This window comes from Anomaloglossus baeobatrachus, chromosome 3 (assembly GCF_048569485.1).
Source record: "Anomaloglossus baeobatrachus isolate aAnoBae1 chromosome 3, aAnoBae1.hap1, whole genome shotgun sequence".
Lineage (NCBI taxonomy): Eukaryota > Metazoa > Chordata > Amphibia > Anura > Aromobatidae > Anomaloglossus > Anomaloglossus baeobatrachus.
Genome location: NC_134355.1, coordinates 341,398,686 through 341,424,000, shown reverse-complemented (window position 1 = coordinate 341,424,000; position 25,315 = coordinate 341,398,686).

Below are 25,315 nucleotides of genomic sequence, written 5' to 3'. Positions count from 1 at the left end.
GCTTAGTTATGAGTTGAAGTGTGCAACGCAGGCAGATGCGCTCTGCAAATGTCTTGGCACTAGTGGGACTATAGCAAAGTCCAATAGCCACGTATAGGATGCCACTACGTACACTGAGTGTTTGCTAGTATAATGGCTTAGTTATGAGTTGGAGTGTGCAACGCAGGCAGATGCGCTCTGCAAATGTCTTTGCACTAGTGGGACTATAGCAAAGTCCAATAGCCACGTATAGGATGCCACTAGGTACACTAAGTGTTTGCTAGTATAAAGGCTTAGTTATGAGTTGGAGTGTGCAACGCAGGCAGATGCGCTCTGCAAATGTCTTGGCACTAGTGGGACTATAGCAAAGTCCAATAGCCACGTATAGGATGCCACTAGGTACACTGAGTGTTTGCTAGTATAATGGCTTAGTTATGAGTTGGAGTGTGCTACGCAGGCAGATGCGCTCTGCAAATGTCTTTGCACTAGTGGGACTATAGCAAAGTCCAATAGCCACGTATAGGATGCCACTAGGTACACTGAGTGTTTGCTAGTATAATGGCTTAGTTATGATTTGGAGTGTGCAACGCAGGCAGATGCGCTCTGCAAATGTCTTGGCACTAGTGGGACTATAGCAAAGTCCAATAGCCACGTATAGGATGCCACTAGGTACACTGAGTGTTTGATAGTATAATGGCTTAGTTATGAGTTGGAGTGTGCAACGCAGGCAGATGCGCTCTGCAAATGTCTTTGCACTAGTGGGACTATAGCAAAGTCCAATAGCCACGTATAGGATGCCACTAGGTACACTGAGTGTTTGCTAGTATAATGGCTTAGTTATGAGTTGGAGTGTGCAACGCAGGCAGATGCGCTCTGCAAATGTCTTGGCACTAGTGGGACTATAGCAAAGTCCAATAGCCACGTATAGGATGCCACTAGGTACACTGAGTGTTTGCTAGTATAATGGCTTAGTTATGAGTTGGAGTGTGCAACGCAGGCAGATGCGCTCTGCAAATGTCTTTGCACTAGTGGGACTATAGCAAAGTCCAATAGCCACGTATAGGATGCCACTAGGTACACTGAGTGTTTGCTAGTATAATGGCTTAGTTATGAGTTGGAGTGTGCAACGCAGGCAGATGCGCTCTGCAAATGTCTTGGCACTAGTGGGACTATAGCAAAGTCCAATAGCCACGTATAGGATGCCACTAGGTACACTGAGTGTTTGCTAGTATAATGGCTTAGTTATGAGTTGGAGTGTGCAACGCAGGCAGATGCGCTCTGCAAATGTCTTGGCACTAGTGGGACTATAGCAAAGTCCAATAGCCACGTATAGGATGCCACTAGGTACACTGAGTGTTTGCTAGTATAATGGCTTAGTTATGAGTTGGAGTGTGCAACGCAGGCAGATGCGCTCTGCAAATGTCTTTGCACTAGTGGGACTATAGCAAAGTCCAATAGCCACGTATAGGATGCCACTAGGTACACTGAGTGTTTGCTAGTATAATGGCTTAGTTATGATTTGGAGTGTACAACGCAGGCAGATGCGCTCTGCAAATGTCTTGGCACTAGTGGGACAATAGCAAAGTCCAATAGCCACGTATAGGATGCCACTAGGTACACTGAGTGTTTGCTAGTATAATGGCTTAGTTATGAGTTGGAGTGTGCAACGCAGGCAGATGCGCTCTGCAAATGTCTTTGCACTAGTGGGACTATAGCAAAGTCCAATAGATACGTATAGGATGCCACTAGGTACACTGAGTGTTTGCTAGTATAATGGCTTAGTTATGAGTTGGAGTGTGCAACGCAGGCAGATGCGCTCTGCAAATGTCTTTGCACTAGTGGGACTATAGCAAAGTCCAATAGCCACGTATAGGATGCCACTAGGTACACTGAGTGTTTGCTAGTATAATGGCTTAGTTATGATTTGGAGTGTGCAACGCAGGCAGATGCGCTCTGCAAATGTCTTGGCACTAGTGGGACTATAGCAAAGTCCAATAGCCACGTATAGGTTGCCACTAGGTACACTGAGTGTTTGCTAGTATAATGGCTTAGTTATGAGTTGGAGTGTGCAACGCAGGCAGATGCGCTCTGCAAATGTCTTGGCACTAGTGGGACTATAGCAAAGTCCAATAGCCACGTATAGGATGCCACTAGGTACACTGAGTGTTTGCTAGTATAATGGCTTAGTTATGAGTTGGAGTGTGCAACGCAGGCAGATGCGCTCTGCAAATGTCTTTGCACTAGTGGGACTATAGCAAAGTCCAATAGCCACGTATAGGATGCCACTAGGTACACTGAGTGTTTGCTAGTATAATGGCTTAGTTATGAGTTGGAGTGTGCAACGCAGGCAGATGCGCTCTGCAAATGTCTTTGCACTAGTGGGACTATAGCAAAGTCCAATAGCCACGTATAGGATGCCACTAGGTACACTGAGTGTTTGCTAGTATAATGGCTTAGTTATGAGTTGGAGTGTGCAACGCAGGCAGATGCGCTCTGCAAATGTCTTTGCACTAGTGGGACTATAGCAAAGTCCAATAGCCACGTATAGGATGCCACTAGGTACACTGAGTGTTTGCTAGTATAATGGCTTAGTTATGAGTTGGAGTGTGCAACGCAGGCAGATGCGCTCTGCAAATGTCTTGGCACTAGTGGGACTATAGCAAAGTCCAATAGCCACGTATAGGATGCCACTAGGTACACTGAGTGTTTGCTAGTATAATGGCTTAGTTATGAGTTGGAGTGTGCAACGCAGGCAGATGCGCTCTGCAAATGTCTTGGCACTAGTGGGACTATAGCAAAGTCCAATAGCCACGTATAGGATGCCACTACGTACACTGAGTGTTTGCAAGTATAATGGCTTAGTTATGAGTTGGAGTGTGCAACGCAGGCAGATGCGCTCTGCAAATGTCTTTGCACTAGTGGGACTATAGCAAAGTCCAATAGCCACGTATAGGATGCCACTAGGTACACTAAGTGTTTGCTAGTATAATGGCTTAGTTATGAGTTGGAGTGTGCAACGCAGGCAGATGCGCTCTGCAAATGTCTTGGCACTAGTGGGACTATAGCAAAGTCCAATAGCCACGTATAGGATGCCACTAGGTACACTGAGTGTTTGCTAGTATAATGGCTTAGTTATGAGTTGGAGTGTGCAACGCAGGCAGATGCGCTCTGCAAATGTCTTTGCACTAGTGGGACTATAGCAAAGTCCAATAGTCACGTATAGGATGCCACTAGGTACACTGAGTGTTTGCTAGTATAATGGCTTAGTTATGAGTTGGAGTGTGCAACGCAGGCAGATGCGCTCTGCAAATGTCTTGGCACTAGTGGGACTATAGCAAAGTCCAATAGCCACGTATAGGATGCCACTAGGTACACTGAGTGTTTGCTAGTATAATGGCTTAGGTATGAGTTGGAGTGTGCAACGCAGGCAGATGCGCTCTGCAAATGTCTTGGCACTAGTGGGACTATAGCAAAGTCCAATAGCCACGTATAGGATGCCACTAGGTACACTGAGTGTTTGCTAGTATAATGGCTTAGTTATGAGTTGGAGTGTGCAACGCAGGCAGATGCGCTCTGCAAATGTCTTTGCACTAGTGGGACTATAGCAAAGTCCAATAGCCACAGATAGGATGCCACTAGGTACACTAAGTGTTTGCTAGTATAATGGCTTAAATATGAGTTGGAGTGTGCAACGCAGGCAGATGCGCTCTGCAAATCTCTTTGCACTAGTGGGACTATAGCAAAGTCCAATAGCCACGTATAGGATGCCACTAGGTACACTGAGTGTTTGCTAGTATAATGGCTTAGTTATGAGTTGGAGTGTGCAACGCAGGCAGATGCGCTCTGCAAATGTCTTGGCACTAGTGGGACTATAGCAAAGTCCAATAGCCACGTATAGGATGCCACTATGTACACTGAGTGTTTGCTAGTATAATGGCTTAGTTATGAGTTGGAGTGTGCAACGCAGGCAGATGCGCTCTGCAAATGTCTTTGCACTAGTGGGACTATAGCAAAGTCCAATAGCCACGTATAGGATGCCACTAGGTACACTGAGTGTTTGCTAGTATAATGGCTTAGTTATGAGTTGGAGTGTGCAACGCAGGCAGATGCGCTCTGCAAATGTCTTGGCACTAGTGGGACTATAGCAAAGTCCAATAGCCACGTATAGGATGCCACTAGGTACACTGAGTGTTTGCTAGAATAATGGCTTAAATATGAGTTGGAGTGTGCAACGCAGGCAGATGCGCTCTGCAAATGTCTTTGCACTAGTGGGACTATAGCAAAGTCCAATAGCCACGTATAGGATGCCACTAGGTACACTGAGTGTTTGCTAGTATAATGGCTTAGTTATGAGTTGGAGTGTGCAACGCAGGCAGATGCGCTCTGCAAATGTCTTTGCACTAGTGGGACTATAGCAAAGTCCAATAGCCATGTATAAGATGCCACTAGGTACACTGAGTGTTTGCTAGTATAATGGCTTAGTTATGAGTTGGAGTGTGCAACGCAGGCAGATGCGCTCTGCAAATGTCTTGGCACTAGTGGGACTATAGCAAAGTCCAATAGCCACGTATAGGATGCCACTAGGTACACTGAGTGTTTGCTAGTGTAATGGCTTAGTTATGAGTTGGAGTGTGCAACGCAGGCAGATGCGCTCTGCAAATGTCTTTGCACTAGTGGGACTATAGCAAAGTCCAATAGCCACGTATAGGATGCCACTAGGTACACTGAGTGTTTGCTAGTATAATGGCTTAGTTATGAGTTGGAGTGTGCAACGCAGGCAGATGCGCTCTGCAAATGTCTTTGCACTAGTGGGACTATAGCAAAGTCCAATAGCCACGTATAGGATGCCACTAGGTACACTGAGTGTTTGCCAGTATAATGGCTTAGTTATGAGTTGGAGTGTGCAACGCAGGCAGATGCGCTCTTCAAATGTCTTTGCACTAGTGGGACTATAGCAAAGTCCAATAGCCACGTATAGGATGCCACTAGGTACACTGAGTGTTTGCTAGTATAATGGCTTAGTTATGAGTTGGAGTGTGCAACGCAGGCAGATGCGCTTTGCAAATGTCTTGGCACTAGTGGGACTATAGCAAAGTCCAATAGCCACGTATAGGATGCCACTAGGTACACTGAGTGTTTTCTAGTAAAATTGCTTAGTTTAAAAAAGTTGGAGTGTGCAATGCAGGCAGACGTGCTCTGCAAATGTCTTTGCACTAGTGGGACTATAGCAAAGTCCAATAGCCACGTTTAGGATGCCACTAGGTACACTGAGTGTTTGCTAGTATAATGGCTTAGTTATAATGAGTTGGAGTGTGCAGAGGACAAGAGGGTACAGTGGCAGGATTGTGGTGCTCTGGGTAGAGGAATGGAAGCCTGCCTTTCTATTCCCTCCTAATGGTGAAATGCAGGGAGGAAATCCCTGACCTTGGCTACACAGACGCTGGCGCTGTTTTCAGGACCTGTCACCTTAACTCTGACCCTGCCGGTTTGAGCCCTTAAAAGGACTGCTATAAAGTGCTCTCCCTATGCTGTCTAACGCTGTGTATGCAGCACATACAGCTGTATCGGCTATAGGACTCAGGAGGACGGAGCTGCGACAGTGATGTCTGACACCAAAGACGCAGAAGGCAGATAATGGCGTCCTGGAAGAAAATGTCCGGTTTTATAATGCAGGGACATGTGACATGGACATCTTATCACACATGCCGTTGCTTCTCTGGCTCAAAGTCCACTTAGCTGTGTGTGTATCTGGGATTGGCTGACATGCTGGCCCGCCCCACAAGACGCGCGCGCTTAGGGAAGGAAGACAAGAAAAAAAAAAAAATTATACAAACAGAAGTGATCTGAAGGCGCTGTTCACGCACACTATACACTGAAATGTCATAATAGTGTGATTCACAGAGTGACTTACACTATTACAGCAGAAACCAAGCTAGGATTTAGCTGTTTTTTTGCTGCTAGAACCGTTCACGAACGTTTCTAGAACTATCGAGCTTTTGCAAAAAGCTCGAGTTCTAGTTCGATCTAGAACATGCCCCAAAATCACTCGAGCCTAGAACTGGAGAACCACGAAACACGAACCGCGCTCAACTCTACTCATCATCACTTCTAATTTTGACCATACGAGGGTCATGTTGGAGGTAGTGCAGCAAGAAGGCGCTCATGTGTCTTGTGCAGCCATGCGGACCAAGTCCATGCTGTGTTTGTGGCATAGAGGTGTTAACCATTCTTTCTTCCTCTGACATCTCCCCCCAACCTCTTTCAACAGAAATTTGACCAAGGTCTCCCTCATCCGCTGAGTCTTCCATGTCCATGGACAGTTCGTCCTCCATTTCTTCATGTTCTCTTGCACCTTCCTCAACATTTCGCCTGCTACTATGCGCCCTTGTTGATCCCTGTCCCCCATGGTCCCATGCCTACCGCATTGGTGATTATGAACGTCTGGAACTTGGTGATGTTGTTCTGTCTTGCGCATATGAATCCTCCTGTAGTTCCTCCCCTTCCTGTTGTCCCACCCCCTGACTCCAAATAGTGTTTAGTGTGTGCTCCAGCATGTAAATGACTGGAATTGTCATGCTGATAATGGCATTGTCAGCGCTAAACATATTCGTCACCATGTAGAAACTGTGTAGAAGGGTGCATAGGTCCTTGATCTGAGACCACTCCATCAGGATGATCAGCCCCACTTCTGCATCTCGTTGGCTCAGGTTATACGTCATGACGTATTGCACCAGGGCTCGATGGTGCTGCCATAGTCGCTGTAACATGTGGAGAGTCGAATTCCAGCGTGTCGGCACATCGCATTTCAGGTGATGAATTGGCAGGCCGAAAGACTTCTGGAGCAATGCAAGTCGCTCAGCAGCGGTGGTTGAGCGGCGGAAGTGAGCAGTTTTCGTGCCCTGTTCAGAAGGATATCTTCTATCTAGGCTGGGATAGTGTGTTAAAAATTGCTGGACAACAAGGTTCAACACGTGAGCCATACAAGGCACGTGTGTCACCTTGCCCAGGCGAAGGGCCGCACCCAGGTTTGCAGCATTGTTGCACACGGCCTTACCAGGCTGCAGGTTGAGTGGAGACAACTAGTGATGAGCGAGCATGCTTGTTACTACTCGGTACTCGCACGAGTATCACTGTACTCGGGCTACTCGGCGGGGACCGAGTAATCTCGCGATACTCGTGCTGTACTCGTGGTCTTCATCCCTGCATGTTGGCGCTCTTTTGAGAGCCATCCCTCATGCAGGGATTGGCTGGCAGACCACTGCAATGCCACAGCCCTGTTAGTTGTGGAATTGCAGTGATTGGCCGGCCCGCACAGCGTGACCGAGCCTTTATACCGGCCGGCGCGCTGTGCTCTGCTCACAGCCATCCAGACAGTCAGTGCAGGGAGAGTGTCGCTGCTTCAGGGAAAGGTTTGCGGCCCTTTATAGCTATTTCCGTAGCAGGGCTGCAAACAGTGTGACCAAAAGTCCTTCTCAGGACTATTGTAGTTGTATACAGGCAGGCAGGGTATAGCCAGGTCGGAGTACAGTAGCAGAGTCCTTCTCAGGACTATTGTTGCTGTATACAGGCAGGGTATAGCCAGGTCGGAATACAGGCTGGTGACCAGAAGAGTCCTTGTCAGGACTATTGTAGCAGTATACAGGCAGGCAGGCAGGCAGGCAGGGTATATAGCCATTCCTAGTGGTGACCGTATACTAGCCTTCATCATATCTGGGGCTGGTGTACACAGTCTAAAACAGTCCAGATAGTGTCAGACTTCTCAGTAATTGTCGCTCCTAAAAACCTGTTAGGTTCTTAGTGCGTCCGTGCTTGCATTTAAAAACCGCACGTGTGTGCCTGTCGGTGGCAGCGTACAGGTGCACTTGTGTGCGTTTTTACCAAACTATTATATAACGCACAAGTGTAGTGTATAATACACGTCAGTCAGCAGTGGCTGATAGTGTCAGAGTTCTCATTAATTTTTGCTCCTAAAACCTGTTAGGTTCTTAGTGCGTCCGTGCTTGCATTTAAAAACCGCACGTGTGTGCCTGTCGGTGGCAGCGTATAGGTGCACGATTTGCACAAACTTGGATATAACGCCCAAGTCTAGTGAATACACGTCAGCACAGCATTGCAAAATGCGCAAGGGCGTTGGCAAGGAACAAGGAAGTGGACATGATGGTGGTGCAGGGAGAGGCCGAGGTCGTGCGCAAGCTCTAATTTCGCCACAACAAAGGGCCACATCTAGTCGCTCGTACGTCCTGTCCCAAATTCTTGGGGACCGCAGCAGTACACCGCTCTTGAACCAAGACCAGTGTTAACAGGTTGTTAGTTGGATAGCGGATAATGCTTCCAGTCAGATTGGCACCACCACAAACACTCTGTCTTCCACACGGTCAAGTGTCAGTAGCCGTGATACTGCACCGCACATTTCAGAACCTGATCCTCCTTCCTACCACAAGGCTGAGTACACGTCCTCGGACATTACTGATCCCACACTTGGACACTCGGAAGAGCTGTTCACGTTTCCATTCGCACATTCTGGCCTCTCGCCAGCTAATGTTGAAGTGGGTCATGAGGAGATCGTATGTACAGATGGCCAAATATTTGAGCAGCCACGTTCTCACGAAGTTGGCAACGTGTCTCAACAAGGGGTGGACGATGATGAGACACAATTGTCAGGAAGTCAGGAGGAGGAGCAGGGTGCGGAAGAGGAAGACGACGTGGTGGATGATCCAGTAACTGACCCAACCTGGCAGGAGGATATGCAGAGCGAGGACAGCAGTGCACAGGGGGAGGGAGGCGTAGCATCCCAACAGGCAGTAAGAAGCAGGGTGGTGGCTCCAGGCAGAAGTCAGGCAACCGTTCCCCGGAACAACAACACGACACAAGGTGCCTGTACAAATGTTAGGTCTTCCCGAGTCTGGCAGTTTTTTAAGTTGGCTCCAGATGATTCTAAAAAGGCCATTTGTAACACCTACCATGCCAGCATCAGCAGGGGTACCAAAACTAGCAGCCAGACCACCACCAGCATGATCAGGCACATGTCAGCCAAGCACCCGACTTTGTGGGAAGTACAACAGAGTCGAGGAGCAGTGCTTGCTGATGTCACTGCTACGTCTTCGCTGGTTGTGCATGCAAGCCAATCCCCTGTCCATGCTGCCTGCGAACAAGCCTCCTCCGGTCCTGCACCTGCAGTTGCCTACGCAGAAATAACACCATCATCAAGCACGTCCTTGTCCCAGCGCAGCGTTCAGTTATCCATTCAGCAAACCTTTGAACGCAGGCGCAAATACACTGCCAACACCCCACATGCCACAGTTCTAAATGCTAACATTTCGTGACTGCTTGCGCTGGAAATGTTGCCTTTTAGGCTGGTGGAGACAGAAGCATTCCGCGACCTGATGGCGGCAGCTGTCCCACGTTACTCGGTCCCCAGCCGCCACTATTTCTCCCGGTGTGCCGTCCCCGCGTTGCATAACCACGTGTCACAAAACATCACACGTGCCCTGAACAACGCTGTTTCACCCAAAGTCCACCTAACCACAGACACGTGGACAAGTGCTTGTGGGCAAGGCCGCTACATCTTGTTGACGGCACACTGGGTTAATATTGTGGAAGCTGGGACCCAGTCTGAGCGAGGGACGGAACACGTCCTTCCCACACCAAGGTTTGCAGGCCCTACCTCAGTCAGTGTTTCACCCACACTCTACAGCTCCGGAATGTCATGCTCTTCAGCCTCCTCCTCCTCCTGCGCATCCTCATCCACTGTACCCTCCACACCAGTCCCAAGCTGGAAGCACTGCAGCACTGCCTCGGCGAAGCGGCAACAGGCTGTGCTGAAGCTAATCTGCATAGGTGACAAACCCCACAATGCAGAAGAGGTGTGGACAGCTCTGAAACAGCAGGCAGATCACTGGCTCACACCTTTGAACCCAAAGCCAGGAAAGGTCGTGTGTGACAATGGCCGGAACTTGGTGGCGGCTTTGAGGCGAGGCCAGCTGACACATGTTCCATGCGTGGCCCATGTGCTCAACCTCGTGGTTCAGCGGTTTCTAAAGTCATACCCAGAGCTGTCTGATCTGCTGGTAAAAGTTCGCCGCCTGTCTGCATATTTTCGAAAGTCACCTACTGCTTCAGCCGGCCTTGCCGGCTTTCAGCGCCGATTGCATCTTCCGGCTCACAGACTGGTGTGTGATGTCCCCACGCGTTGGAATTCAACTCTGCACATGTTGGTCAGGATATGTGAGCAGAAGAGGGCAGTTGTTGAGTACCAGCATCACCTAAGCCGTCGGGAAGTGGGTCAAACTCCACACATAACACCTGAGGAGTGGAGATGGATGTCCGACCTATGTACCATCCTCCAAAACTTTGAGGACTCCACCAAGATGGTGAGTGGTGATGACGCCATTATTAGCGTCACCATACCGCTACTCTGCCTTCTAAAACGGTCTCTGCTCAAAACCAAACATGATGCATTGCAGGCGGAGCGCGATGAGTTGCAGCAAGAAACAGTAGTGGGTGTGGGTGATAACACACAGCCCAGCCTCGTCTCATCACAACGTGCAGTGGAGGACTATGACGAGGAGGAGGATGAAGACATGGAGCAAATCTCCGGCCAAATTGAGGATATGACATGCACACCAGTCATATCCTCGGTTCAGCGTGGCTGGCCAGAGGACAGGGTAGATGAGGAGGAGGAGGAGGAGGAGGAGGACAGCATGTTCAGTCATCGTGTTGGTCAGGCTACTGAAGTCCTGGCTGTTAAGAGTCTGGCGCACATGGCTGACTTTATTGTAAGCTGCCTGTTTCGTGACCCTCGCGTTAAGAACATCTTGGCCGACAATCATTACTGGTTGGTAACACTGTTAGACCCACGCTACAAGGAGAACTTTATGTCTCTTATTCCCGAGGCGGAGAGGTCAACCAAAATGCAGCAGTTCCGGAAGGCCATAGTCACGGAAGTAGGCAAAGCATTCCCCTCACAAAACGCTAGCGGCATAGGTCAGGAATCAGTGGACAACCAAGGCGTACAGCCGAGAGAGGCACAAGTCCAATCCGCCAGAGGTAGGGGAACAGTCTTTAAGATGTGGGACAGTTTTCTCAGCCCCTCACGTACCACAGCCCCTGAGGTGCGGGGTAGTGCCACAAGAAATCCTAAGTTTGCCCAGATGCTCAAGGAGTACCTTGCAGATCGAACAACTGTACTCCGACATTCCTCTGTGCCTTACAATTATTGGGTATCCAAGGTGGACACGTGGCATGAATTGGCTCTCTACGCCTTGGAAGTCCTGGCCTGCCCTGCCGCTAGCGTTTTGTCAGAGCGTGTTTTTAGTGCCGCAGGTGGAATCATTACAGATAAACGCACCCGCCTGTCAACTGAAAATGCTGATAGGCTGACTCTGATCAAGATGAACAAGGGTTGGATTATGCCAGACTTCACCACACCACCAGCAAATGAGAGCGGAATTTAAAGTTTGTAACGGGAATTTGCCATGTACCTCCAGTCACCCATGGGTACACACTTCTGGACTTTGGATAATCGCTGGACTGCTCCTCCTTCTCCTCATGCGCCACCATGATGACTGTTACAAGAGTTAGGCCTTTGTTTCAGGTATACCCCCAGTGGTAAATTTTTTCGCCCATTCTTTGCAGAATGGACATTACAACGACAGGAGACCCGCTCCTTTGCAATGGGAACAATGTTTTGAGGCCCTCATGCACGTCTCTATCCAGGGACAACGTGGAGCCTCCCAATTTTTGGCTGCCCTGCCAAAGGGCTATACTATAATACACCCACTTCCTGACAATGGACACTTAATGTTTTGAGGCCCTCATGCACGTCTCTATCCAGGGACAACGTGGAGCCTCCCAATTTTTGGCTGCCCTGCCAAAGGGCTATACTACAATAGACCCACTTCCTTCCAAGGGGCACTTCAGGTTTACAGGCCCTCATGCACGTCTCTATCCAGGGACAACGTGGAGCCTTCCAATTTTTGGCTGCCCTGCCTAAAGGCTATACTACAATAGACCCACTTCCTTCCAATGGGCACTTCAGGTTTACAGGCCCTCATGCACGTCTCTATCCAGGGACAACGTGGAGCCTCCCAATTTTTGGCTGCCCTGCCTAAGGACTATACTACAATAGACCCACTTCCTTCCAATGGGCACTTCAGGTTTACAGGCCCTCATGCACGTCTCTATCCAGTGACAACGTGGAGCCTCCCAATTTTTGGCTGCCCTGCCTAAGGGATATACTACAATAGACCCACTTCCTTCCAATGGGCACTTCAGGTTTACAGGCCCTCATGCACGTCTCTATCCAGGGACAACGTGGAGCCTCCCAATTTTTGGCTGCCCTGCCTAAGGGCTATACTACAATAGACCCACTTCCTTCCAATGGGCACTTCAGGTTTACAGGCCCTCATGCACGTCTCTATCCAGGGACAACGTGGAGCCTCCCAATTTTTGGCTGCCCTGCCTAAGGGCTATACTACAATAGACCCACTTCCTTCCAATGGGCACTTCAGGTTTACAGGCCCTCATGCACGTCTCTATCCAGGGACAACGTGGAGCCTCCCAATTTTTGGCTGCCCTGCCTAAGGGCTATACTACAATAGACCCACTTCCTTACAATGGGCACTTCAGGTTTACAGGCCATCATGCACGTCTCTATCCAGGGACAATGTGGAGCCTCCCAATTTTTGGCTGCCCTGCCTAAGGGCTATACTATAATACACCCACTTCCTTACAATGGGCACTTTAGGTTTACAGGCCCTCATGCACGTCTCTATCCAGGGACAACGTGGAGCCTCCCAATTTTTGGCTGCCCTGCCTAAGGGCTATACTACAATAGACCCACTTCCTTACAATGGGCACTTCAGGTTTACAGGCCCTCATGCACGTCTCTATCCAGGGACAACGTGGAGCCTCCCAATTTTTGGCTGCCCTGCCTAAGGGCTATACTACAATAGACCCACTTCCTTCCAATAGGCACTTCAGGTTTACAGGCCCTCATGCACGTCTGTATGCAGGGTCATTGGTGAACCTCACAATTTTGGACTGCCCTGGCAAAGGAAAATACTACAAAGACTCAGTTCCTCAAAATGGGCACATTAGACTCAGAGGCCTTTATGTACGTCTCTTCTCAGGGACATCGGAGTGCCACACAATGTTTTACGTAAAATCTTTTATGTATTGATCTCAAAAAGTAACATACATTAGCTCTATCTCACTATTGGGTATGTGCCCTTAACATTTCCGCCATGAAAATTCATTTTGGTGTCATTTTGGAAGGTTTTCTGGTGAGTCCGTAAAAATGGCGTAAAACGCGGACAAAATTGTTCACAGCTGTGACTTTTGAGTGATAAATGCTTCAAGGGGTCTTCCCCATGCTGTTGCCATGTCATTTGAGCACTCTTCTGAGACTTTTTTGCCATTTTTAGGGTTTCTACATGCTGCCGGTGGTCATTTCACAAAAATACTCGGGTCTCCCATAGGATAACATTGGGCTCGGTGCTCGGGCCGAGTACACGAGTATCTTGGGATGCTCGGCCCGAGCCTCGAGCACCCGAGCTTTTTAGTACTCGCTCATCACTAGAGACAACCATTTATTAAACTCAGTCTCCAGAGCTGCCCACAACTTAGCTGCTGTGTGACTCTTATTTCCAAGACATTTTAAGCTAAAGACCGCCTGATGCTGTTGCGCTCTGCTGCCAGCATAGTAATGAGGGGTGCGTGATTCCTTCTGCGCAGTTACAATGCTGGTGGCCTGATCAGGCAGGCATGGGGCGGAGGTGGAGGACCCAGATGAGGTGGAGGAGGCAGAAGCAGTGGCGGAACTTGGACAGACAGAGGATTGACACACAAGTCGTGGGGACGGCAAGACTTGTGCAGCAGACCCTTCACCATCTATCACCATAGTTACCCAGTGCCCAGTCAGCGACATGTAACGTCCCTGTCCATGCTTACTGGTCCAAGTATCGGTGGTGAAATGCACTCCTTCACACACAGAGTTTCTCAAGGAAGTGTTGATGTTGTGTGTGACATGCTGGTGTAGCGCAGGCACACCTTTCTTAGAGAAGTAGTGGCGACTGGGCATCTGGTACTGGGGCACAGCGACAGACATAAGGTCTCTAAAATCCTGTGTGTCCACCAGGCAGAAAAGCAGCATTTCGGTAGCCAAGAGCTTACAGAGGGATAAAGTCAACCTCTTAGTTTTGTCATGTGTCGCAGGAAATGGCCTTTTATTTGTCCATATCTGAGGGACAGAGATCTGGCTGCTGTGTGTAGACGGTGGTGAGTAGGGTGTCCGTGAAAAAATGCAGGTTTGTGAGGAAACTGCAGGCGTAGACATGATGTTGCCTTCATCCAATGTTGATGCTATCGATGTCTGAGAGACCTGTACACACAAACTTGTTTCCCCTTCCAAACCAAATGACGACCTACCAAGCAAACTGCCTGTTGCGGTTACAGTGTTGGAGGTTGTGCGTGGAAAACCAGGTGTGACAGCTGTCCCCACAGTCCTAGAAGATAAAGAGCGCGCGGATGCACTTGAAGGGGTAGGCAGTAAATGGTTCGCTCTGCTAGACCGCATTGCAGCACGGTGAGCTTCCCACTGGGACATAAGATATTTATTCATGTGACGATTCATTGAAGAAGAAGTTCTCAAATTCCTGAGGTTTTGCCTCCTACTAACAGAATCACGACAAATTTTACATATCGCATGATTTGGGCGATCTTTTGCTATGTCAAAAAAGGTCCAGGCTAGGCAAGGCTTAGAGGGCATGCGACCTGCTGAGCCCCCCCGACTAGTGCTCAGAGGCAGAGTGGTGGCTGAGGATGCAGTTGTAGACGTGCTACCAGTACTACTCCTCTGTCCAGGAAGGCACAAGGTAACTTCGTCGTCAGTAGCATCCTCCTCCACCGCCTCTGTTGACCTCCTCGAGTGCCTGACTGTGGGTTGACAGTAGGTGGGATCTAGAACTTCCTCATCAAGCGTTGTGTTTGCACTCCCCTCACCCTCAGACCGAGCCTCTTCTTGACGTGAACCAATATTTAAGTTGTCATCTTAATCTGGTATCTGCGTCTCATCGTCATCAGTATGTTCCTCATTGTCTATAACAACAGGTGTTACAGTTTGTGAATAAGGGTCAACATTATGCTCAGAAACTTGGTCCTCACGGCCTGAATCAGAGTCACAAAGGTTCTGGGCATCACTGCAGACCATTTCCTGGTCTGTACTCACTGTAGCTTGGGAGCAGACCTCTGATTCCCAGACTATAGTGTGACTGAACAGCTCTGCAGACTCAGCCATCTCAGTTCCACCATACTGTGCAGGGCGGATGGAGACTTCAGAGCTGGGAGAAAGCAAGTGTGATTGGGATGACAACTCAGAGGACTGGTGTTTTTTGGATGCGGTAGTTGAGGTGGCGGAGAGGGCATTTGTTGGACAACTTGAGATCCATTCAAGCATTTTCTTTTTTTGGCTATCATCTACCTTTGTTCCAATTGTTTGTGTCCGCAAAAAAGGGAGCACATCGGATTGTCCACGGTAAGTAGTAGACATCTTACTTTTGCTGGAAGATGGTCTATCTTCAGCAGACGTTAATGGAGCTTTGCTACCTTCCCCACGGACAAACCCTTTTTTTTCCTTTTCCAACACGCCCCTTCCCCTTTCCACCAGCATCTGTCATTTTGCCACTCATTTTGATTGCAACAAGATTGTGCACTTAAAATGTGATAGTAAAAATTGAGAGGTGGTGTAGATTGCAGCGGTGGTCTATCTTTTTTAACAGCAGAAAAAACAAGTATGCTAGTATAATGGCTTAGTAACAATGAGTTTGAGTGTGCAATGCAGAGGTGCGGCAAATAGATTTGCACTAGTGGGACACTAATAGAAGTCCAACAGCCACTTTTAGGATGCCACTAAGTTTACTCAGTGTTTGCTAGTATAATGGCTTAGTAACAATGAGCTTGAGTGTGCAATGCAGTGGTGCTGCAAATAGCTTTGCACCAGTGGGACAATAATGGAAATCCAACAGCCACTTTTAGGATGCCACTAAGTTTACTCAGTGTTTGCTAGTATAATGGTTTAGTAACAATGAGTTTGAGTGTGCAATGCAGAGGTGCTGCAAATAGATTTGCACTAGTGGGACACTAAGGAAGTCCAACAGCCACTTTTAGGATGCCACTAAGTTTACTTAGTGTTTGCTAGTATACTGGCTTAGTAACAATGAGTTTCAGTGTACAATGCAGTGGTGCTGCAAATAGCTTTGCACTATTGGGACAGTAATGGAAGTCCAACAGCCACTTTTAGGATGCCACTAAGTTTACTCAGTGTTTGCTAGTATAATGGCTTAGTAACAATGAGTTTGAGTGTGCAATGCAGAGGTGCTGCAAATAGATTTGCACTAGTGGGAAACTAATGGAAGTCCAACAGCCACTTTTAGGATGCCACTAAGTTTACTTAGTGTTTGCTAGTATAATGGCTTAGTAACATGGAGTTTGAGTGTGCAATGCAGAGGTGCTGCAAATAGCTTTGCACTAGTGGGACACTAATGGAAGTCCAACAGCCACTTTTAGGATGCCACTAAGTTTACTCAGTGTTTGCTAGTATAATGGCTTAGTAACAATGAGTTTGAGTGTGCAATGCAGTGGTGCTGCAAATAGTTTTGCACCAGTGGGACAATAATGGAAGTCCAACAGCCACTTTTAGGATGCCACTACGTTTACTCAGTGTTTGCTAGTATAATGGCTTAGTAACAATGAGTTTGAGTGTGCAATGCAGAGGTGCTGCAAATAGATTTGCACTAGTGGGAAACTAATGGAAGTCCAACAGCCACTTTTAGGATGCCACTAAGTTTACTTAGTGTTTGCTAGTATAATGGCTTAGTAACAATGAGTTTGAGTGTGCAATGCAGTGGTGCTGCAAATAGCTTTGCACTAGTGGGACACTAATGGAAGTCCAACAGCCACTTTTAGGATGCCACTAAGTTTACTCAGTGTTTGCTAGTATAATGGTTTAGTAACAATGAGTTTGAGTGTGCAATGCAGAGGTGCTGCAAATAGATTTGCACTAGTGGGACACTAAGGAAGTCCAACAGCCACTTTTAGGATACCACTAAGTTTACTCAGTGTTTGCTAGTATAATGGCTTAGTAACAAAGAGTTTGAGTGTGCAATGCAGAGGTGCTGCAAATATTTTTACACTAGTGGGACACTAATGGAAGTCCAACAGCCACTTTTAGGATGCCACTAAGTTTACTTAGTGTTTGCCAGTATAATGGCTTAGTAACAATGAGTTTGAGTGTGCAATGCAGTGGTGTTGCAAATAGATTTGCACTAGTGGGACACTAATGGAAGTCCAACAGCCACTTTTAGGATGCCACTAAGTTTACTCAGTGTTTGCTAGTATAATGGCTTAGTAACAATGAGTTTGAGTGTACAATGCAGTGGTGCTGCAAATAGCTTTGCACTAGTGGGACACTAATGGAAGTCCAACAGCCACTTTTAGGATGCCAATAAATTTACTCAGTGTTTGCTAGTATAATGGTTTAGTAACAATGAGTTTGAGTGTGCAATGCAGAGGTGCTGCAAAGAGATTTGCACTAGTGGGAAACTAATGGAAGTCCAACAGCCACTTTTAGGATGCCACTAAGTTTACTCAGTGTTTGCTAGTATAATGGCTTAGTAACAGTGAGTTTGATTGTGCAATGCAGTGGTGCTGCAAATAGCTTTGCACTAGTGAGACACTAATGGAAGTCCAACAGCCACTTTTAGGATGCCACTAAGTTTACTCAGTGTTTGCTAGCATAATGGCTTAGTAACAATGAGTTTGAGTGTGCAATGCAGTGGTGCTGCAAATAGATTTGCACTAGTGGGACTCTAATGGAAGTCCAACAGCCACTTTTAGGATGCCACTAATTTTACTCAGTGTTTGCTAGTATAATGGATTAGTAAAAATGAGTTTGGGTGTGCAATGCAGTGGTGCTGCAAATAGCTTTGCACCAGTGGGAGAATAATGGAATCCAACAGCCACATTTAGGATGTCACTACGTTTACTCAGTGTTTGCTAGTATAATGGCTTAGTAACAATGAGTTTGAGTGTGCAATGCAGTGGTGCTGCAAATAGCTTTGCACCAGTGGGACACTAATGGAAGTCCAACACCCACTTTTAGGATGACACTAAGTTTACTCAGTGTTTGCCAGTATAATGGCTTAGTAACAATGAGTTTGAGTGTGCAATGCAGAGGTGCTGCAAATAGATTTGCACTAGTGGGACACTAATGGAAGTCCAACAGCCACTTTTAGGATGCCACTAAGTTTACTCAGTGTTTGCTAGTATAATAGCTTAGTAACAATGAGTTTGAGTGTGCATTGCAGTGGTGCTACAAATAGCTTTGCACCACTGGGATACTAATGGAAGTCCATCAGCCACTTTTAGGATGCCACTAAGCTTACTCAGTGTTTGCTAGTATAATAGCTTAGTAACAATGCGTTTGAGTGTGCAATGCAGTGGTGCTGCAAATACATTTGCACTAGTGGGACAATAATGGAAGTCCAACAGCCACTTTTAGGATGCCACTAAGTTTACTCAGTGTTTGCTAGTATAATGGCTTAGTAACAATGAGTTTGAGTGTACAATGCAGTGGTGCTGCAAATAGCTTTGCACTAGTGGGGACACTAATGGAAGTCCAACAGCCACTTTTAGGATGCCACTAAGTTTACTCAGTGTTTGCTAGTATAATGGCTTAGTAACAATGAGTTTGAGAGTGCAATGCCGAGGTGCTGCAAATAGATTTGCACTAGTGGGACACTAATGGAAGTCCAACAGCCACTTTTAGGATGCCACTAAGTTTACTTAGTGTTTGCTAGTATAATGGCTTAGTAACAATGAGTTTGAGTGTGTAATGCAGTGGTGCTGCAAATATATTTGCACTAGTGGGACAGTAATGGAAGTCCAACAGCCACTTTTAGGATGCCACTAATTTTACTCAGTGTTTGCTAGTATAATGGCTTAGTAACAATGAGTTTGAGTGTGCAATGCAGAGGTGCTGCAAATAGATTTGCACTAGTGGGACACTAATGGAAGTCCAACAGCCACTTTTAGGATCCCACTATGTTTACTCAGTGTTTGCTAGTATAATGTCTTAGTAACAATGAGCTTGAGTGTGCAAAGTGCAGGAGGGTACAGTGGCAGGGTTGTCGGTCAGTGTACAGGAAAGGAAGCCTCACTTTCTATCCCTCCTAATGGGGAAATGCAGCGAGGAAGTCCCTGAGCTTAGCTACACAGACGCTGTTATCTGTAGCTGTTAAAATCTGTTTCCATGAACCTGACTGTCACCCATGGCTCTGAGCCTGCTGTTATTAGCCCTTACAAGGGCTAATAGAAACTTCTATCCCTTTTCTGTATAGCGCTGTGTGTAGAGCGTACACAGCAGTATCGGAGACAGGAGCTACGCCAGCGATGACTGACACCCAGACGCAGAAGAGATAATGGCGTCCGGACGGGCAGATACCCGTTTTTATAATGCAGGAACATGTGACATGGAAATCCTATCACACATGCCATTGCTTCTCTGGCTAAAAGTCCACTTAGCTGTGTGTGTGTCTGGGATTTGCTGACATGCTGCCCCCCCCCACTATACGCGCGCTCTTAGGGAAGGAAGACAAGGAAAAAAAAATCCCAGCAGCAGTGATCTGAATGCGCTGTTCCCGCACACTATACACTGAAATTTCACAATAGTGTGAGTCACAGAGTGACTTACACAATTACAGCGGAAAACCAGCTAGTAATTAGCTTGGCTTTTTGCTGCTAGAACCGTTTTCGAACGTAACTAGAACTATCGAGCTTTAGCAAAAAGCTCGAGTTCTAGTTCAATCTAGAACAGCCCCCAAAATCACTCGAGCCGCGAACTGGAGAACCACGAACCGCAAACCGCACTCAACTCTAGTTAAGGGTACAATCATTTCTGTCCAGTCCTATTTAATGAGTTATATTTTTTAAAAAATTCTGTGGAAGCAGAAAAGCAATGTCTCACTTTCATTTCTTCATTTTCATCGATTTTTTTATTTATTACTTTTCTCAGATTCAAGTTTTTTCTGTGGCCAATGTGGGTTTTTCTTTCATTAAACAAAGGGTACCAACAATTTTGACCAGGATAATATAGCTAATATATAAAGCTGAGTTTATGTGTTTGTGTGTGTGTGTGTGTGTGTGTGTGTGTGTGTATGTCCGCTAAAGGATTCTGCACGATCGCATTTACAATCATGAAATTTTGCACAGACAGCCCATGTGACTCAGGGAACATCATAGACTATGTTTTGACAGGAAAATGTAACCCCGCGCTGTACAGTTAATCTCCAAAAAACATGTCTCCATTAAACGGAATGGAGGTGGGAGCTAGGGGCTATTAATAGCAACTGTCCGTGGTTACTATAGGAAGAAAATAAACTGTTAGTATAAGAAGCTTATATGTGAGGTAATAAAATGTCAGTGGTGAGATGGATAGAGAGAGACAGACAAAGACAGAGAGAGCGATAGAGACAGACCTGGAAAGAGACAGCCCTGGAAAGAGACAGCGATGGAAAGAGACAGACGGGCAAAGAGACAGACGGGTAAAGAGATAGCCAGGCAAAGAGTCAGACCTGGAAAGAGACAGACCTAGAAAGAGACAGACGGGCAAAGAGACAGATGGGCAAAGAGACAGACCTGGAAAGAGACAGACAGGCAAAGAGACAGACGGGCAAAGAGACAGACGGGCAAAGAGACAGACGGGCAAAGAGACAGACTTGGAAAGAGACAGACCTGGAAAGAGACAGACCTGGAAAGAGACAGCCCTGGAAAGAGACAGCCCTGGAAAGAGACAGCCCTGGAAAGAGACAGACGGGCAAAGAGACAGATGGGCAAAGAGACAGACAGGCAAAGAGACAGAGCTAGCAAGAGACAGACGGGCAAAGAGACAGATGGGCAAAGAGACAGATCTGGAAAGAGACAAACGGGCAAAGAGTCAGATCTGGAAAGAGATAGATGTGCAAAGAGACAGACGAGCAAAGCGATAGACGGGCAAAGAGACAGACGGGCAAAGAGACAGCCCTGGAAAGAGACAGCCCTGGAAAGAAACAGCCCTGGAAAGAAACAGCCCTGGAAAGAAACAGCCCTGGAAAGAGACAGTCCTGGAAAGAGACAGTCCTGGAAAGAGACAGATGGGCAAAGAGACAGATGGGCAAATAGGCAGCCGGGGAAAGAGACAGCCGAGCAAAGGGACAGCCCTGGAAAGAGACAGCCGGGGAAAGAGATAGACCTGGAAAGAGACAGACGGGGAAAGAGACAGACCTGGAACGAGACAGACCTGGAAAGAGACATTCTTGGAAAGAGGCAGACAGGGAAAGAGAAAGACCTGGAAAGAGACAAACGGGGAAAGATACAAACGGGGAAAGAGACAGATGGCGAAATAGACAGACCTGGAAAGAGACAGACGGGGAAAGAGACTGACAGACAGAGAGAGATAGACAGACACAGAGAAAGAGAAAGACACAGAGATAGAGACACTGAGATAGAGGGAGACAGAAAGAGAGACTGATACAGAGAAACTGATACAGACAGAGACAGACGCACAGAGACAGACAGAAACTCGAAGAGAGACAGTTACTATCCCAGGCAATGCACGGGTACTTCAGCTGATATATATATATATATATATATATATATATATACATACATATGTTATATCTGTTATACAGAAGAATGAAGAGGTAGATTTGACTGATAGGATATGTTGCAAATTTGCTTAATTTCATGTGTTCTATTGATTTGTAAAATAAAAATTACAACAGTTGCTCTTTAAACTTGCAGTAGTAGACCTTACTGGATGATTCTAAGTCACATACATTTGACATCCCCAGAATTGAGTTAATTACAAAATTAAGATAATGTGTTGTCTAGACTAGAGTTGAGCGCGGTTCTAGGTTTGGGGTTCTCCAGTTCGCGGCTCGAGTGATTTTGGGGGCTGTTCTAGATTGAACTAGAACTCGAGCTTTTTTGAAAAAGCTCGATAGTTCTAGATACGTTCGAGAACGGTTCTAGCAGCAAAAAAAACAGCTAATTCCTAGCTGGCTTTCCACTGTAATAGTGTAAGTCACTCTGTGACTCACACTATTATGAAATTTCAGTGTATAGTGTGCGGGAACAGCGCATTCAGATCACTGCTGTATGGATAATGGCGATCGCCATTTTTTTTTTTTTCCTTGTCTTCCTTCCCTAAGCGCGCGCGTGTAGTGGGGAGGGCCAGCATGTCAGCCAATCCCAGACACACACACAGCTAAGTGGACTTTTAGCCAGAGAAGCAACGGCATGTGTGATAGGATGTCCATGTCACATGTCCCTGCATTATAAAACCGGACATTTTCCTCCAGCACGCCATTATCTGCCTTCTGCGTCCTTGGTGTCAGACATCACTGGCGCAGCTCTGTCCTGAGTCCTATCGCCGATACTGCTGTATGCGCTCCATACACAGCGCTGGACAGCTTAGGGAGAGCACTTTCTATCAGTCCTTTTAAGAACTCGTACCGGCAGGGTCAGAGCCATAGGTGACAGGTCCTGAAAACAGAGTTTAACAGCTACACAAGATGACAGCGTCTGTGTAGCTAAGGTCAGGGATTTCCTCGCTGCATTTCCCCATTAGGAGGGAATAGAAAAGCAGGCTTCCATTCCTCTACCCAGAGCCCCACAACCCTGACACTGTACCCTCCTGTCCTCTGCACACTCCAACTCATTATAACTAAGCCATTATACTAGCAAACACTGAGTGAACCTAGTGTCATCCTAAACGTGGCTATTGGACTTCTGTATAGTCCCAGTAGTGCACAGATATTTGCAGCACCTCTGCCTGCATTGCACACTCCAACTCATTATAACTAAGCCATTATACTAGCAAACACTGAGTGAACCTAGTGTCATCCTAAACAAGGCTATTGGACTTCTGTATAGTCCCAGTAGTGCACAGATATTTGCAGCACCTCTGCCTGCATTGCACACTCCAACTCATTATAACTAAGCCATTATACTAGCAAACACTGAGTGTACCTAGTGGCATCCTAAACGTGGCTATTGGACTTCTGTATAGTCCCAGTAGTACACAGATATTTGCAGCACGTCTGCCTGCATTGCACACTCCAACTCATTATAACTAAGCCATTATACTAGCAAACACTAAGTGAACCTAGTGGCATACTAAACGTGGCTATTGGACTTCTGTATAGTCCCAGTAGTGCACAGATATTTGCAGCACGTCTGCCTGCATTGCACACTCAAACTGATAGTTACTAAGCCATTATACTAGCAAACACTGAGTGAACTTAGTGGCATCCTAAACGTGGCTGTTGGACTTCTGTATTGTCCCACTAGTGCAAAGATATTTGCAGCACGTCTGCCTGCATTGCACACTCAAACTCATTATAACTAAGCCATTATACTAGCAAACACTGAGTGAACCTAGTGTCATCCTAAACGTGGCTATTGGACTTCTGTATAGTCCCAGTAGTGCACAGATATTTGCAGCACCTCTGCCTGCATTGCACACTCAAACTCATTATAACTAAGCCATTATACTAGCAAACACTGAGTGTACCTAGTGGCATCCTAAACGTGGCTATTGGACTTCTGTATAGTCCCAGTAGTGCACAGATATTTGCAGTACCTCTGCCTGCATTGCACACTCAAACTCATTGTTACTAAGCCATTATACTAGCAAACACTGAGTGAACCTAGTGGCATCCTAAACGTGGCTGTTGGACTTCTGTATAGTCCCAGTAGTGCACAGATATTTGCAGCACGTCAGCCTGCATTGCACACTCATACTCATTATAACTAAGCCATTATACTAGCAAACACTGAGTGAACCTAGTGGCATCCTAAACGTGGCTATTGGACTTCTGTATAGTCCCAGTAGTGCACAGATATTTGCAGCACGTCTGCCTGCATTGCACACTCAAACTGATAGTTACTAAGCCATTATACTAGCAAACACTGAGTGTACCTAGTGGCATCCTAAACGTGGCTGTTGGACTTCTGTATAGTCCCAGTAGTGCACAGATATTTGCAGCACGTCTGCCTGCATTGCACACTCAAACTGATAGTTACTAAGCCATTATACTAGCAATTTATGCTGCCAGTTTAAGGGCTGTAGTTGCATTGTCAGGGATATTTATTCTTTATTATTCTGCTGTTAATAAAGCTAGACCACTGCTGCAATCTACACCACCTCTCAATTTTTACTACCACATTTTCAGTGCACAATCTTGTCGCAATCAACATGAGTGGCAAAATGACAGATGCTGGTGGAAAGGGGAAGAGGCGTGCTGGAAAAGGAAAAGCCACTTCAAGTACCGCATCCAAAAAACACCAGTCCTCTGAGTTGTCATCTCAATCAAACTTGCTTTCTCCCCGCTCTGAAGTCTCCATCAGCCCTGCACAGTATGGTGGAACTGAGATGGCTGAGTCTGCAAAGCTGTTCAGTCACACTATAGCCTAGGAATCAGAGGTCTGCTCCCAAGCTACAGTGAGTATAGACCAGGAAATGGTCTGCAGTGATGCCCAGAACCTTTGTGACTCTGATTCAGGCCGTGATGACCAAGTTTCTGAGCATAATGTTGACCCTTTGTCACAAACTGTAACACCTGTGGTTATAGACAATGAGGAACATACTGATGAAGATGAGACGCAGATACCCGATTGGGATGACAACTTAAATATTCGGTCAGGGCAAGAAAAGGCTCGGTCTGAGGGGGAGGGGAGTGCAAACACAACAATTGATGATGAAGTTCTAGATCCCACCTACTGTCAACCCCCAGTCAGGCACTCGAGGAGGTCAACAGAGGTGGTGGAGGAGGATGCAACCGACAACGAAGTTACCTTGCGCCTTCCTGGACAGAGTCGGAGCACTGGTAGCACGTCTACAACTGCATCCTCAGCCACCACTCTGCCTCTGAGCACTAGTCGGGGGGGCTCAGCAGGTCACATGCCCTCTAAGCCTTGCCTAGCCTGGTCCTTTTTTGACATAGAAAAAGATCGCCCAAATTATGTGATGTGTAAAATTTGTCGTGATTCTGTTAGTAGAGGTCAAAACCTCAGCAGTTTGACAACTTCTTCCATGAATCGTCACATGAATAAATATCATAGGTCCCGGTGGGAAGCTCACTGTGCTGCAATGTGGCCTAGCGGAGCGAACCATCCACGGCCTGCCCCTTCCAGTGCATCCGCTCGCTCTTTATCTTCTAGGACTGTGGGGACAGCTGTCACACCTGGTTTTCCACGCACAACTTTTACCACTGTAACCGCAACAGGCACTTTGCTTGGT